The sequence below is a fragment of the Haliotis asinina genome, chromosome 4 (genome assembly GCF_037392515.1).
Source record: "Haliotis asinina isolate JCU_RB_2024 chromosome 4, JCU_Hal_asi_v2, whole genome shotgun sequence".
Taxonomy (NCBI): domain Eukaryota; kingdom Metazoa; phylum Mollusca; class Gastropoda; order Lepetellida; family Haliotidae; genus Haliotis; species Haliotis asinina.
Window position 1 is genome coordinate 36,993,466 of NC_090283.1, and position 16,682 is coordinate 37,010,147.

The window sequence follows — 16,682 nt, forward strand, 5'->3', positions numbered from 1 at the left end:
TGTCATCGGTTCCCAATTGCACAGATCAATGCTCATGTTGTTGATCACTGGATTGTCTGGTCCAGACTCGATTATTTACAGACCGCCGCCATATAGCTGTAATATTGCTGAGTGCGGCGTAAAACTAAACTCACTCACTCACTCATAAAATTGTCATGTATAAGTTTTGAGATGATCCCTATTTTCTGGTGATCCAGAACTTGCTTAACCACATGGTTCCATAAATTGCTTATTTCTCCCAAAATATGGCAGATGTAGAGAAGATTTTTGTCATTCTGGAAAGAGTTCCACCCGTAAACACCCCCCACTTCCCCTTCTTTTTGCAGTAAGAAATGCTCTCCCAGGGATTTATTCCCCTAGGTAATATTTTAAAAAGGGCGCTGGAATAATATTTTGGGGGGGGGGGGCGGAGGGAAAGCATTTAATGGGGGTTTAGAAGTTTGGGGGCAATATTCAAAAAGTGGGGGGAGGGGCAGTGAAAAAGAATAACAAGAATAAAAAAAATCACATCCTGTGAATTAACATACTACTTTCATACATCTAATGTTAGTGGTGTAAGGATTCAAGTGAATAACATAACTAACAATTTTATCTAAGAATCTAACTAAGTGTGAAAGAAATGACATCGCTTCTGGGAACCGAGCCCGGGTCGTCTGGTCGAGAGTCCTCCGTCTGAGATGAGGATGGTGAGTTCATGAGATCAAACCTCGTACCCCTCCATTTTTTTTTTCTGTTACAGTGTTGACATATGGAGGTTATACTGGCATAACAACTGATCGTAGTAAAGGAATTGTGATGTCGTACTCTGTTGGTGTGTGCGAAATTTGAATGAGAGATCACCTGGTGTGCTTTTCCCGTGCATACGATGATTTTGGTACAAGTTGCTTGTATGTAATGACGTCCCATGATTTAATGCTTTTTCAATAAAACATACACATTGTCATCGTTTGCATGTGAGACCCTGGCCAATTGAGTGTGGTACACATTCCCAGTGTAAGAGAAAGTAAAAATTTAGAAGCCCTGTTGTCATCCTCTAGTTCAGACATTCCCCCTAACGTAATACGAGATCGTGAGCCCTCTTCTTCACCTGACCCACTTCTGGATCTTTTCCTCCCTTTTCAGATGGTGACATCGACCCAGGTCAGAGAGCAATTGACGACTTGAACAAGGACTCACTGGGTTCATAAAGCGTTAGTGACCCATCAACTGAGCGACGAACGAGTGACAGTCAGCCAGGCAGTTGTTCAGTGTCCAGTACAGGTGTATCTTTTTCACTTACTCAAAATATTAACACCAGCAGTAATACACTGCTCCCATACCTGCTGCAAGTCCTAGTACGTCGTCTCCTCCCGTTCAAGCACGCCCTTAATACATCATTAAAGTTCATTAGTTCACTAAACCATCTGAAACAAGCCGCCGCCTTAAGTGAATCAAAAAACCCTGCACCTAACTCCTGCAGACGCCTTCTAATCTGTCTCTCCTCCACGCTCTCCCAAACCTTCACCTGTTGATGCAGTGTCTCACCCCACACCCCTTCGTAACGTCTCCCCAGCACCTCGTACAACACCTCGCCTTGTTACACATTCTGGACAATGCTAAACACGAATCTTTTCTTTCTAATTTCCCATTTAGGTAGGACCAAGAGCACTGTTTCTTTTTGCCAGCGGTACAGGCAAACTTTTCCTAATTGTCAGCAAGTACTAATTCGCACTTATGCAATTAATCACAAGGGTAAGGTCCCCAACTCTCGTTTCTAGTGTAACCGCAAAGTATGTGAAAAAAGCAACCAAAATCAAGTTCCATCACAGTGTGGTACGTGGTTTTCTAGGTCGAATTTGTCACTGAGAAAAAGTGTTTTGCTTACTTACTGCTTTGCTCATAAAATGTTATATGCAGACACAATCAGAGAAACAAGTATTTATGGTGATGGGGATGGAAATCCCTAGAAACCTCAAGAGAAACAGTATCGGACTATTTCATGTGTTGTAGAGAGGTATGCTCTGCGATGGTTGAAAAGAATGGTTTGAACAAAATTAGTGGGGCTGGCTTGACGGTGGAAACTGACGAAATTAAATTTGGGAAACGTAAGTATCATAGAGGTAGGATGGTAGAGGGTCAGTGGGTTTGGATGATATTTGTAGGGAGACTAGACAGTTCTTTCTTGTTCCTGTAGAGACGTGTGACCGATGGACATTACTTGATATTATTTGTATGAAAGTGGTGGGGGGTACTCATATAGTTACAGACTGTTGGAAGGCTTACAACGGACTGTCTGACCTGGGTTATAACCATATTACAGTGAACCAATCAGAGAACTTTTCAGGTAAGTGTACGCATTATAGTATATGCGCGCAAATGATTTGCACATAATCTGCCATTTCCAGTAATGATTATTTGTATTTAGTACCAAATCCTACCCCCGGTGCCTGCAAAATCCTGATCGAAAACCAGTGGTGGTGCATCAAAAGGCAACTACCGACAACACACACTCAGCGACACTACTTTGCTCCAACATCTAGCCGAATATATGTATCACTGTAGTGCCGAGAAAGAAATTTTCATACAAATCCTAGGGGACATTGGCTCCATTTACTCTGTATGACAGTACAGGTACATTGTACTTTTCTTCAGTATTGATCAGTTGTGTGGAATATAGCTTACAAATGGCGATGCTGTTATGCTGACCTCAACCTATCTGGACACCCCTTCGATTCCCGAGGGTGAATACAGGAACAGCAGCTATTGCTGGTCATATATTGTTGAGGGGGTGGGGGGTACGGGCGGAACTCTTACCATCGTTTTTCACGGGTGAAAAGTATATCGATGCAGTGGATTATTAGCATTAAGAACATGATTCTATTCTTATTTGAGACAGGCCATTCCGAATGAGTTACATTTTCCTGACGTGCCAACGACAATTTATCCTGGCGTAATGGGTTTTCGATCGGATAGCGATTAAACATTTCGTGAATGAAAATAATAACAATCTTTTAATACCGTTCAGCCTACCTTCAGACAAAATGAACATTTATTTCATAAACTGTTATATTCCCATGCACATCACGCATTTTCTATCATTAAGCTGCCACTTCTATCGAAGCAATCTCAACGTTTCGCCGGACGTGATGTCATATGTTTTTGATCCTTTCGTTGACTGAATATTTTTAGAAATGTTGTGATAGTACGACATGCCCCTTGTATCAAAAACTCTCACTATACAGTCAAACATTTCAGATTGCAGAGATAATAAAGAATTTCCCTTTCTAATTTGCTCTTTAACTGTAACCGGGAACAAAACACCTGCGTAAGCAGATTTCCCATGTCATTTATCATGGTGTGTACCACATGAGATGGAAGGTCATAGGATTCCCCATCCAGCTGCCCCTTATCATCATTATCTAGAGCCTAATAATTACACTGCTGGTATCTGGTCCTTTTGCGTTGATAGCCTTCATGAGGCAAAATAATTTAAACGGCACTAATATCTGCTTGAAAATGAATTTTGCAATTCAATTCCGATTTTACGTAATCAATTTTGCCATTTTGGCGAGCCATGAAAATAGATCTAGCAGAGTGGTCATATGACTAGTAACGTGATCTTGTAACATATTATGTAAACCATGCAGGCGAAAAAACATGAATGGCATCTTTGGAGTAAAGATTTAGGATTTTTATGCATTTGACTATGAGGTACATATTGCATTAATGAGTCCCTAGTTAAAATAAATCTTTCGTTGATTTCTTACTGTTGTTGACGCATAAACTTTGATTCATAGTATATTTATTTCCCACCAATAGCGGGGATCACGTTGTTGACATGCAGGATGCTTCTCATGGATTCTCCCGCATTATCGCGCTATAAATGAGAATCATAATGGCCGATCGAAAACATAATATTATGACGATCGGAAACGTATGACGTAGCGATACACGATGATGGATACAGGGCACGCAAGTAAAATTCTGGTTCACATGAAGTAAAACAAAAGATATCACCTTAAAGAGCACTGTCTCGCATTTAAACTGAGAGTCTGAGTGAAGAAATCCACCGTGATTTACAGTTTCTAGGGATTAATTTGATCTGGCAGTGATCTGGAATAGCCGTGATCCGGAATACCCTTACCCGTTATACTAGGAAACGACAGTATATTAACAACAGGATGATGATCATCATCGTGTATCATCAATCTGAAATATACTTTTAAGAGACGTTATACTACCTTGAACTATGCTGAGTAGTCCTTCTGCTCCAGTGTCATGTCACATGAGGGATCAGTTCATTTACACGCACTGCCTCGTTTTATTCCAGAATGTTTACTGTTGCCAACGAATAACAGGAAGTATTTCCACTGTAGTATCGCAGTCGAACCCTTCTTGTTTGTGTTTGGATATTAAAAATGCGAAACAATAATTTCAAGCATGGCTTATTTTAAAGTGGCCCATAATTTGTATTAGTATATATACGTTTGAATAGAAAAGCTATATTTATGATTTTCTGATTTAACATATTTCATTTGGCCCGAACCCTTCAATACTTCCCTTTCCGCTGTTTCTCGGTGTGTGTGTGAGGTTAGTATTTGAGAGTCAAAAATAATGTAAATTAATTTTGTTTTAGTCAATTGCATCATAGCTTACACCGAAAGGAACGTTTCCTTGGAAACACTTATTTATTAATTACGGTACCTTCTTGAACTGATGTCTCATGTGTGAAACGATCTTTGATGGATTGTTAGATGGTTAAGGGGGATTGAAAATTATTTCTGATCGTGAGTCCATTACAGTTGGGAAAATGCCCACACTACTATATCTCAAGGAGTCGCATAGATTCTTTGTTTTTCTTATTTTAAGTGTAGTATTACGTCGATATTTTCCATTCCTCAACTTAACTTCATACGGTTTGGATTTTCTAGTCACAAACATGACACAGCTTATGTATGGTATTGGAAGGTGTCAGTTCACTCGTTGTTGGAAAAATGGTCTGCGAAATAGGAAAATCTCTCGAACCATGTTCTCTTTGCAGTTCTAGATTTAAATATTAACCAATGGGCCTGGTCATCACTTGATTAGAAACCGGACAAATTGCAGAAAGTTTCCCCTCTCGTTAGCTTGTGTCCTTACTTCATACTCTTGTGTAAAGGTCATAATATGGACAGAGTACAGCCCATACCATCTTTTCAGATGGTAAATTTCCTCTCAGTGAGTCCTTCCACCGTGTATTCAGGGTTAGAACTAAACATAAAATGGCCACTAGACCTTCACTAGCCAACTGTCACAAGCCGAGACACAAGACAAGTAGTCCAGAAGAATGAAAGTTATTCACTGAATTGTTAATATCGTGCCACTGTCTACAGTTCATCTGACACAGACCATCATCTGCTCAAGTGAAAAGCCAAACAAAAATATCACGTGACTTGAATGGAATGTTGCAGACGTAATAAATAAACATTGAACACCAAATTGGTCATCTCTAGTAAATATTTTTTTTATTTAGGTGGGCAGCAGAATTCACACCAGGCATGTGACCTCTGGGTGCATTTAAAATACAACTCTGCTGAAAAAATACCTGACACATTTTATTGTCTTGCATACAAGGGCGTTACCCCGCTCAATAACGTGTAATCCGAAAACATGGTACGCCACTTCTAGTGCTAGTGCTTGCAGACAAGACACGAAATGTATGTTGCATTTGAAACCAACGGACGACAGAACATTCTAACAATAAATTTATAAAAGGTTAGGTGATAGTTATTTACGGAATTACAGTTTTGATAATCTACTGATACGCAATAATGTTCATGATCATCTTTTGCGCTATAACCCAGAAAACACGTTACACCATGGTACTAGTATATCAAGTTGCTATTTATACTTTTTATGCAGTCGCGCAATAGTGAAAGTCATGTGACATCTCGGCTTCCGTCGCCTCGAACTTCATAATACGAGGTATAGCGGTGTCCATATGTTTACGGAAGTGACGTCACAAACCACGCTCACTCATACATGGGTAGGCAGAAAGCCGCAATGGCTGATGATAACGATGGCAACCGGTGTAGCGTGAAAGGCAAAGAATGGTCGGATTATATACTTAAGATTTTATTTCTATCTGATAGACACCCCAGGTCAGCTCTCCCTCGAATCTATGAAAGCCTTCAAGTCACTGAAAGCATATGAATATGTGGAAAGTAGACACCTTTTTCCGATACAGTACCACAATGTCGGTGGTAAATCACCTCTGTGTTTGCTGGATGTCTGGTAAGAGAAAATTATGTTTGTGAGATGACTGTTCAAGTTACATACTGGATTGTTAGGAATAAAGAATATATTGCTGATGCCTACCACAAGTGTGTCTGGAAAGTTTTAAAACCACCCTGTTGATGAGATTAGCATAGATCAAGGCTGCTTTTGTATGTGTTATTTGTAAGTAGGAATTAATGTGATGACATGATAACTCAATGCCATTTAAAGACTTAGCTTAGATCAAAGCTACTTCTTTATCTGTTTTCGTAAGAAGGCAAAGCTGTGATGAAATGGTCACTCAATGCCATTTAAAGACTTTTGAACTGTAGATGCATGTGTTGTTATAGTTGACAAGGAAGGTTTGGAGTGGTGTTTATGTAACATGTATGACTGGCAGGTGAGGCAGATTAGTCACCTTTCCTGATTATATCATTGACTCTGTGACAACATGTAAGCAAGGAAACAGGATGTGAGGGATTGTTTGTTTAAAATTTGCATTGTTTGAAAGAAATGCGAGACAAGCACTTGGGAGTTTTTGCATTACGTTTTTGCTTAAAAAACGAAGACTTGCAGTATTGGGCCAGAGTACTGAAGGATGAAATCTGGATATTGTGAATATGATACTTTGCACAAATGTTTTAGAAAGATAAAGGTTGTGTACTTGTCTAATTACACAACACACCAAAAGAAAAAGAAATACATACCGGGAAGAGTTGTTACGTATGAAAAGTCAACGATCAAATGTATGCAGTTTGTGTGGTTCTCTCGTGTTTATGTTTAACTTCTGCCTACCGGAAGTACTCGGGCGCACCACGTGATCAAAACACTGACGTCACCGTGGTCTGTCCTATAGATGTGAGGGCCTATGCAGAATTCATCTACATTTCATGGGGTTAATATTTCGTTGACACATTTGTACAAACCAACCCAACAAAGGTCACATTTTCTTGTGTCTGGATCGAGTAAAGGATTAACCGATAACATGCTGATTGATTAATTACTCTTTTGCGGATTTATATGTTAATTTGTCAAAAGGTAGTGTTTATGTCTGTACATTAACTAACCAACACTGAATACACTCTGTTGTGTCTGTGTAAAAACAACACACTTCTTTCAAAGGATTAACCGCCAACACATTGATTGGTTGCTCATTATTGGGTGACTGAATTACTTTTTTAAAAATAATGACAGACATTATGCAATTAGTTGTCAGGTGTGCTATCTTTGATGACCTATGAGACTGTACACCAATGAGAAAAACCTGAAACAATGTATCATGTTTTCACATATTAGACTGTTAACAGACACATCACTTGGAAAATCTTCAGATGAATGGCATGTCACTTGTTTTTGTGGATACTGATGGATACAATCCTCGAACAAGAAAATAGCCTGCCATTGCTCCTATAACTTTTGTTTGTTTTAATTTTAATGTTTGCATTTTGTTTGTATTAAGTTGTCATAGCATTCAGTGGAATCATTGCTTTTGTCGTGAAGTGCAATGATACAGGCAACATATGCTAGGGCATGCATGCATGTGAATTATAATTCACAGTGGCAAGCTATAAAATGTCTAGATATTACATTTATGTTATACATTCGCTATAAGTATCAGCAGATCGCTTCTTTCAAAATGCGACCCGTGAAGGTCCTGGGGTAGAATAGGCCTTCAGCAACCCATGCTTGCCATAATAGGCGACTATGCTTGTCGTAAGAGGCGACTAACGGGATCGAGTGGTCAGGCTCGCTGACTTGGTTGACACATGTCATCGGTTCCCAATTGTGCAGATCGATGCTCATGTTGTTGATCACTGGATTGTCTGGTCCAGACTTGATTATTTACAGACCGCCGCCATATAGCTGGAATATTGCCGAGTGCGGCGTAAAAATATACTCACTCACTCACTTTCAAAATGCATACAAGTATGATAAAGTAATTAGGATTAAAAGACCAAATATAAAGACGCACATTGACTGGTGTCTTCATACTGGTGAGTGAACGTTAATGAAACAAATGAATTTAGCAAAGGAAGAAATTTATTGCTCACTATTGTGACTTCAAACCCTCACCCCACTCCCCAGCTTCCATGGAAGCTGTCATTTTGTTACAAGTTCTGTCATAATCTCATTAATTCTAAAGGACTTCACGATTTTCAAAAAACGGCACCACCCATTCTGAGGTTAAATGCTGTTCAGGTTTGTTTTCACTGACTTACAAAATCCAAATTACTTTCTACTGATAGAAACACATGTATTTGATTGATGGACAATAGGATTTTACATGACATTGCTTACAACATAACAATTTCACTCTTTGTAGCAAGGTCAGGGTCAAAATAATATTGCATAAAATATTAATGTCACTTCACACGGTATGAATTAACCACAAGTTGTTTATGAATGAGTTTGGTGTTTTAGTCTTTCATATGTAATGGTTAAGAGGGTACAAAAATTTTGAGTTTATTCGTTCTTTAAGAGGACAGTATTCATTACTGTTATTTGATTGGCTGACTTGGGTCTCGTGTCATATTTTTACCCATCATGATCCTTACTGCAGAGTGTGGCGAAAAAGCGTCATTAGAAAGCAGTGTTTATCCTTACACCTGTGGAAATACTCTTGGCAAGGATACAGCAGGGCTCCAGACAAGGGCAGCATCGGCATATGTACGGATAAAAATTATGCACAATACGGTAGGAAACAAATCAGGAAAAGTAGCAGATACGCACTACAGCAATGGTGTACTGTCTGAGAATCATTTACAGACGTATTTATCTGAAAATGTATTGCTTTATTGTTTATTGACCTGTTTGCACACGAGTAGCAGTTTTGAGGTGCATATATGGAACGAAACTTAACTGACATGCCGTTATATTCTGTGCATTCAGTACTCTAAATGTACTCTTAACTTTTCTGACCCGTGAAGGTTAGAATAGGCCTTCAACAACCCATGCTTGCCATAAAGGTGACTATGCTTGGCGACTAACAGGATTGGGTAGTCAGGCTCGCTGACTTGGTTGATACATGTCATCGGTTCCCACTTGCAGATCGATGTTCATGCTGTTGATCACTGGATTGTCTGGTCCAGACTAGATTATTTACCACGATTTACAGACCGCTGCCATATAGCTGGAATATTGCTGAGTGCGGTGTAAAACTAAACTAACTCACTCACTCACTCACTCACTCACTTGATTTTACTTAGTAGTGTTATATTGAAAAATTTTATGGCATACATATTCATGTTAAAAATTTATTTGGAGCCCTGGTTACAGTGATATGTACAAACCTTTGAAAAACTGAGGTATTTCATGCTGTTGTCACCGTTTCCAACACAAACATACATATTTCAGAAATCTTTTATGGTAAATTCCAATAGCGTAAAAATGAAAATAAGAAAGAAAAAGGGAAGGGGATGTCATGACGTGTTTAAATGGACAAAAATTGCTTCAGTTTTTGCTTCCTACATGCTTTATTAATGTGTCTAAGACTGCATTTTCTTGAAAAATTAACTTATTTCAATTTACTTGAAAAATATGATAAAAAGCAGCTTTCATATATATATAAACAGTAGAATAAGACATTTAAAATTGTGTTTGACAAGTCAGTCTAAGTAAACATAGTCTCAGTGTATTTCGTTACACTCCTTCACTGACTCTAACAAAACCTAGTAAAAGGTCGCGTCAGGTAACCTATGAGCATGATGAGCGACCAATGACCATCCAATCATGGAGATGGTTAAGTAGATTTAATCAGACAACGGCTGCTATTTGGAGATAGGACGGGCTTTCAAAATATTCAGGTCACTGACACAGATTTCTCCACAAACAAAAATCTGCATATAACACAGTTATTTGATCTGCAGTATATACACTTTGGGGTTTCTGTTGATATGGTTACCATTAGCTAATATTTCCGTAAGATGACATGCTTGAATATTGCCAAAAGACCATTTTCTGCATCTGTTTACTCACTGTTGTCATGGTTGTATGAATGCCATGTGCATCACCCAGAAGCGAATGTACACTAAATCGCATTCAAAATCATTCGGGTACGAACCTTTTCGAGATAAAAAGTTCCAAAGGTATGTGCGAATGTCCACTTTTGCGATTTGGTTAGCTGTGTTCTGATTGGTCAATCTCAAAGGTTACCTGACGCAACCTCCCATAAGGTTTTGTTGGACAAGTGTAACGAAAAGTACTGAGGATAAGTTTACTTGAACTGTTTGACAAGTAGTATTAATTATGATATATGAGCTGATATTTTACTTGCAGCATATGTCATATTTTGAATTTCACTTTCTTAGTAAAGTACGAATTCTAGTACTTTCAAGTGAAATCCAAAATATGAAGTTGCATTTGACCACTTTCTAAATGTCATTATTTAATCATAGATATTTTCTTGATAAACAAAGGCTTCATGTATGACATCAGAGTCTCTGTGAACTCTGTATCATGTGAGTATATGCCTCTGGTTGACTGGTTAAAAAGCGGTTTTTGGTTAAAAATCTTTATGGTACAAGCTGGGTCACGCAAAATCCTTTTGGTCATTCAAAATCATATTTAACTAGTGTTCAGTGCACTCTGTCTTGTTCGAACTGGCTTGATCAACTGAAAAGTCTGAATTAGACGGCAGTTCAAGCTACACAGAATTATCTCCCTTTGATGATCATACTATTGTTCTTGACACACATAGAAAGATGAAACACTGATATGGTACTTTCACTTATTACATATATCATGCATGTACATTCATCATACAAAAGCTTTATTTTCTGAAGAAATCGGTCATCAACGACTGTGACTGACTGCTAAGTGACCATTTGAGTATCAGTTCCTGTAGTGGCTGGCCACTGGATTCAACAGTTAAAGTGAGTTTTGCACCATGGCAAAATGTTTTATTCTCCTTAACATCTCGAGGACCTTTGGATATATAAGGTTGGTAGTTAGTGAATCACTTTCTTCATTGTCCTCATTACCACCACACGGTTTATCCAAAATTTCTGCTTCCCAGTCCTTACTTTCTGGGTCCTCTGTTGGAATGTCGCAGTCACAATTCACAAACTCATCCAAGTTACATGCGTTTCTCATCATGTTTGAAACAAGCCAGTGGAATGTCATCTTTGTCAGATTCTACAGAATATAGTGCACATGTAGAAAAGCCACATACACTGAAACACTTCATTTTTGTCAAACTTGTCATATCCTGCCGTGATTTGGTTATCCAGTGCATAGCGTCAAACACATTAATGTTCATTGAAAGTTTGGTCACACTGTTGCATGTGTTGACCCATGATATCAGGGATTTCATCAGAAATTTCCTATATCAATTTTTGAAGGCACAATTTCCCTTATCAAGAGGTTGAGGAACTGATATTGTGTTATCCTGAGTAGTATATACAATGGGGGTTTTAAAACACTTTCAAGAAAAGTCTCTACAAAGCCTTATTTACTAAATAAGGCTTTGGTTGGGCCCTTAGCTCTTGCTACTATTACCCCTACTACTTAACGTGTGTTGGAGGTAACACTGTGCCGTACGGTACGATCAATAATTCTTCTCTTACAAACCCCCTACCCGGCCCATCCCTCAAGTAGTATAAGTTAGGTTCGTCGGCTTTCATATCCACTTTATCTATGTTGTAAGTTTTGACTGACCATATAGGATCGGTGGCCCGCTTACGGCTATCACCCTCGTGTTCCCCCGGCTGGTATAGATACCTCACTAGGACCCTATCTGGTATCTGTTTCTCCTTCCCACGCAATGGAGCGGCCGACTCTGCAACTATTGATTTTAGTTTGATAGCGTCTGCCGGTTTCTTACCGGTGAGACGGGTGACTTCATGGTTGATTGCCGACACCACCTTGGGTAACCTCGTGACCCATTCAGTCGATCGTTTTCCAGGGGTGGCCATCTCCCTAGCATACTGATGGCCGAACAAGCGCTCAGCCAAAGTCCTATTAAATCTCTCAACTATGGCTTGGCTGCGATGGGCTCCGGCCGTGCCACGCCTGACCTTTGTATCGTGTTTGGCTAGCAGTTGTGACACGGCACCCATGAACTCCCGTCCGGGGTCAACTTGCAGCTCTGTTGGCCACGTCAGCAGGCTGCGTTTGTATATGCGTTCGAATCCTCTGGCTACCTGGGCCGAATCTTTCGTGGTCAAGGGTTCGGCTTCCTTGTAACGACTGGCTACGTCCACTACGGTTAAGGCATACTTGTACCTCTTGTCGTGGGGTAGGAACAGTAGGTCTGCCTGGTGAACGCTATTAGGTATGTTAATACCGAACCTCCTTCTAGGCACGTAGCGTGGTGCCGGCAAATAGATCTGCCACAGGGCTTGTTTTTTAAGCCACGCTTTGGCTTCCTCCGGGGGTACTATTTTAGCTAGCTTATCTACTGCGCTAGCTCCTTTCCAGTACCCACGCGGGCTGTAGTAAATAGCCTCAAATTTTTTCATGTCCATACGCGTATGTGTTTATCCCATCAATAGCTATCCAACGTTTCGTGTCCATAGGCGACAGGGACGTCTTGTTTATAGTCAGTCCGTATATCTTATGTCCATCACTTCTAAGTGTGTTCATTTTATGCCTAAAGGTACGGGTCTTGAACAGGGCTTCCTTGAATCTGGCGTGTTTGATGTGTTGTTTCACCACATACTTCTTAACCCCCTTAGCCTTCCGGATCTCACTATTGTCGGCTTTCAGTATGGAGTACATCTTAGGTCTCAAACCTATGTACTCAGCTATGGGCGTGCCAGCACACTCGTCCTTCATCTTACCTAGGACCTTTTTATTTACCGTACTGTGTATGGCATGGGTCTTAGGGTAGTCGCTGGTGTCGTATAAATCGAGGTGTTTTTTCATGTCCTCGTACACGTCCTCGGTTCGAATCTCCATCAGCAGGGAATCCGTGTCAGTGTACAGCACTTCACACCTGTCACCGTACTGTTTCTTGAGCTCGTTGTAGTAAAAGTCGTACATCAGGTGTTTGGATAAATCGAGGATGCTCATCCCCACGTAAACAGGCCGGTTGAATTTTATGTGGCTTTTCTTCATGTGTAGGGCAACCAGGTTGTCTGTGAATATCTTACTACGGTTGAATGCCGGACTGGCTATCAATCTCCTGAGCTTGTCTTCCTCACTCGACCGAACCAGCTTCACAGTCACGCGTTTCCTCAGGTTCTCCATAGTCTTACCAAACACCGAGTTGTTCATGAGCTTGTAGAGATTTTTCTCAAAATCACTGGTGGCTTTTTTTCGTAGGTCTGTGTTCATTCTGATGTAGGGCTCCATCCATGGGCTCTGGTCGAACATGAGCACCCTGTGTATTTTGGTCAGCCTCATACCCAACGACAGGTACAGCTGTAGGTTGCGATAGTGAACGATGTACTTGGTCTTATTCATTAAGTTAGGCACGAGTTTTTCAACGTCTGTCACACGCCCACCTAACAAGTTATGTTGGTACTCAGACATCCAGTCTGGGTTAACCCTCATACGTTCGGGGGCCAGGGGGTAGCTGTTGTGCGATGTGTGTAATTCCTTGGTATACTCTAAGTCAACCTCGAGGATATAACCTTTGTTCGAATCTGGTGCAACCCCCATAACATCAACGTGGGGTACCCATTCGAATCCCCCTGTAGGTAGATACTGGCTCATGGCCCAGCCGTACAGGTTGTTTGCGTCGAGGTAGAGAATGTGATTGGTTGGCTTGTTAGGATCGTAACCTTTCACGTATTGATTATTTGCTTTCGCGTATCGTTTGGATGCCATGGAAATCCCACCTCGCAAACCTTTCTCAATGAATAGGTGCATGTCGTAATCTGTGAGCAATTCCAAATTAACTCCGGTCTTTTTAAGCAAGGCGTCCCACGACAGACCTGGGCTGGTGTAATACCATGCGGGGTCGAGTTTATACTGCTTGAAACACGTTCGCCTAAACGTCTCAAACACGTCGGCTAACAGCAGTACATCTGTCCTCAAGTACAGGTCGTGATAATCACCCAGGTTCTTACAACCCAGTTTATTCCATACGTTAGTCGCGTGCGAGTAATCATCTCGTGAGACGGACGCCTCATTCAGCTTGCTATAAAAGCAGTCAATAGGGGGTAGTCTGGTCTCGGTGAACTTGACCCAACTATCCATGTACTCATAGGGGTACACACCCTTCCTCATAAGCAGGGGTCTAGTCTCGGCGTCTGTGTATCGATCGGTGATAGGGAAGGTATTGTTGGCCTTGACCAGACTGTCGAGTGACGACAGGAGGAACTGAAACGAGTCAATGAACCTAAGTCCGTTTAAGCTGAAGGAGATGTATCTCTCCATGTTGTTGGGGATGCACGTTATATTACCATCGATTTTCGCGATGGCCTGCATGATCAAGTGTGAGTCGTACCCTCTCAAGTTGTGAAAGACAACGGGGATGTTTATTGTCTTAGGGTTGATTTTAAGCTTGAGGTTGCACGCGCTGTGAGCGGCGCCTCTATACTTACCAGTTATGTGGCAGTGATCTCTCACCGAATCACCGTTAAGTGGTGAGTCACACACGTGACAGTTAGTGCTACTAGCGTGAGCTAGCCTGTCGACTCGGGTCATACGCATGGGAGCGATTCTATACAATGTATTCCTAATAATTTTTTCTTCCTCCTGCAAACACTTTAGAAACCTTTCAGCCGCGTCAGGGCCCCTATACACTACCGGAGCTTTCGTTTCCCCGTCACAACGGACGATAATGTATCCAAACCCACAGGCTTTATGCTCTTGTTTGGGGGATTCCCCCACCACCAAGGCTTCGAAGTCGGCGTATATGATATAAGGCACAGACATTTGGTTCTTGTGGTTACTGAATTTTAGGATATTATCACCTTCCTTAGGCATGTCGACTCGTATGGCCGTCTGCCCCACACCTTGGCAATCCTCCCGGTGGGATTCTAATAAATCAGCTCGTGTGAAGCCATGTAGGCATCGTTCACAGAAGTGGGTCTTTTCTCTGTGTGCCGATTGGTCATACAACAGCCTGCTAAAGTGTTTTATCCATGTGTAGTGATACTTGTCACCTCGCTGGATCATGAATATATTGATAACTTGGCGATCCTTCACCGGGCTGACCCTGTGTACTATTGTTGTGTTACCTTCGTGCCCAAAGACATTTATAGCCAGATTATTCTGTTTTTCTACTTTAGTGATCTGGGATATGGGGGTGGGTTCATCTGTACCATCCCAGTTGAGCCCATCTTCCTGAGGATAATTAGAAGACCTGTTCGGATTAGTGTCAGCTGGAAATAAGGCTGACCTGATAGCTAACCTCAGGCAATCGTTTCCTCTATTCTTAACGTTTACTATGGCATGTTTGTTCCTATAGTAGGGGGGCAAGGCTAGGTATGACCCGCCTCTGAACGGCACATAGTTAGCTATGTCTAGATAGACATTATCGATTTTATCTACAGCCCACCCGGACCCCAAGTGTGTGTAGCGTTCTAGGTATTCTCGTATCTGCTGAAAACTGGTATCGATTGATGCGTCAATGGTCTCTGTATGTGTGACGACCTCTTGTTTACCTCGGAAGTAAGGCTGAACATATTCAGTGGTACTCCCAACCTGCTTATCGAGCGACATTTTCACTGTGATCTGAAACTTGATACTTCCTAGGTTATATAGTTCCTGGTTGACCTTATCAGCTATCAGAGGCTTGATATCTGTAATGTCTATGTTTCTATCAACGTGCATGCGCCAACCTCTCAAATAGTTGCCTACAGCGCGCTCAGTGCGCACGAACTGTAGGTCAATAGCTCTATTCTGTCGTAATAATTCTACAAGCTGTGGTTTTCTCATACGTGAATACGCGCCTAAACCCAAATCGTGTGCCTCGGCTTTCAGTTGTTTTACAGTGGGACGTGCTACGGGGGTATGTGATAACAATTCGACTAACCCGGCTCTCCCCAGGTTTGAATAACCCGTGTATCCAAGCTGTTTTGCTTGAGCTTTTAATTGTTTTACCGTAGGAGGGGCTTCTAAACCTAGTAATCTCAACAATGCTGACTTCCGCATTCGAGAATACCCGATCACACCTCTCTGTTTTGCGACCCGCTTAAGCTCGCGTACAGTAGTCATAGTGTTTACACCTAACATAACCAATGTCTAATTGGGTCACAGTAAAGGGAGGTAACCCTTGATAAAAATATGTGGCTGTTCCTTGTGCATGAGTAAACATTTATTTGGAGTCTATCTTGAGCAGTCGCCTACGTTCTTTTATGTAGTCCTTTTTATTCTCGTAGATGAGTTGATGTCTGACTACGTTCGCTCCGTGAGCTTTACATAGACAGTAGTGTCCTTTAACCCCGATACCACACACAGAACACGTGTAGTTAGGACTTCCCATATGGAAACAACAGAACCCCTGATTCCTGCATTTCCTACCACAGGCCTCGGTCTTCCCCATAAGTATGTATTCG

General features: G+C 41.2%; 2 protein-coding genes across 3 annotated transcripts in view; one reads left to right on the forward strand and one right to left on the reverse strand.

Annotated features, from left to right (window-relative positions):
* Positions 1–4,358, reverse strand: part of LOC137281525 (dynein regulatory complex protein 9-like) — an 83,879-nt gene extending 79,521 nt beyond the window's left edge. Inside the window, exon 1 of the mRNA XM_067812805.1 lies at positions 4,221–4,358. The gene's annotated coding sequence lies outside the window, so the exon portion shown is untranslated. The remainder of the gene's footprint in view (positions 1–4,220) is intronic.
* A 169-nt stretch (positions 4,359–4,527) lies between these two features.
* The window catches only part of LOC137281533 (large ribosomal subunit protein eL33-like), a 37,464-nt gene continuing 25,309 nt past the window's right edge, over positions 4,528–16,682 (forward strand). The window contains exon 1 of one of the 2 annotated variants that reach the window (XM_067812818.1): positions 4,528–4,569. The gene's annotated coding sequence lies outside the window, so the exon portion shown is untranslated. Of the gene's footprint in view, positions 4,570–8,794; positions 8,929–16,682 lie in introns of those variants that run through there. The other variant, XM_067812819.1, reaches the window with a different exon arrangement.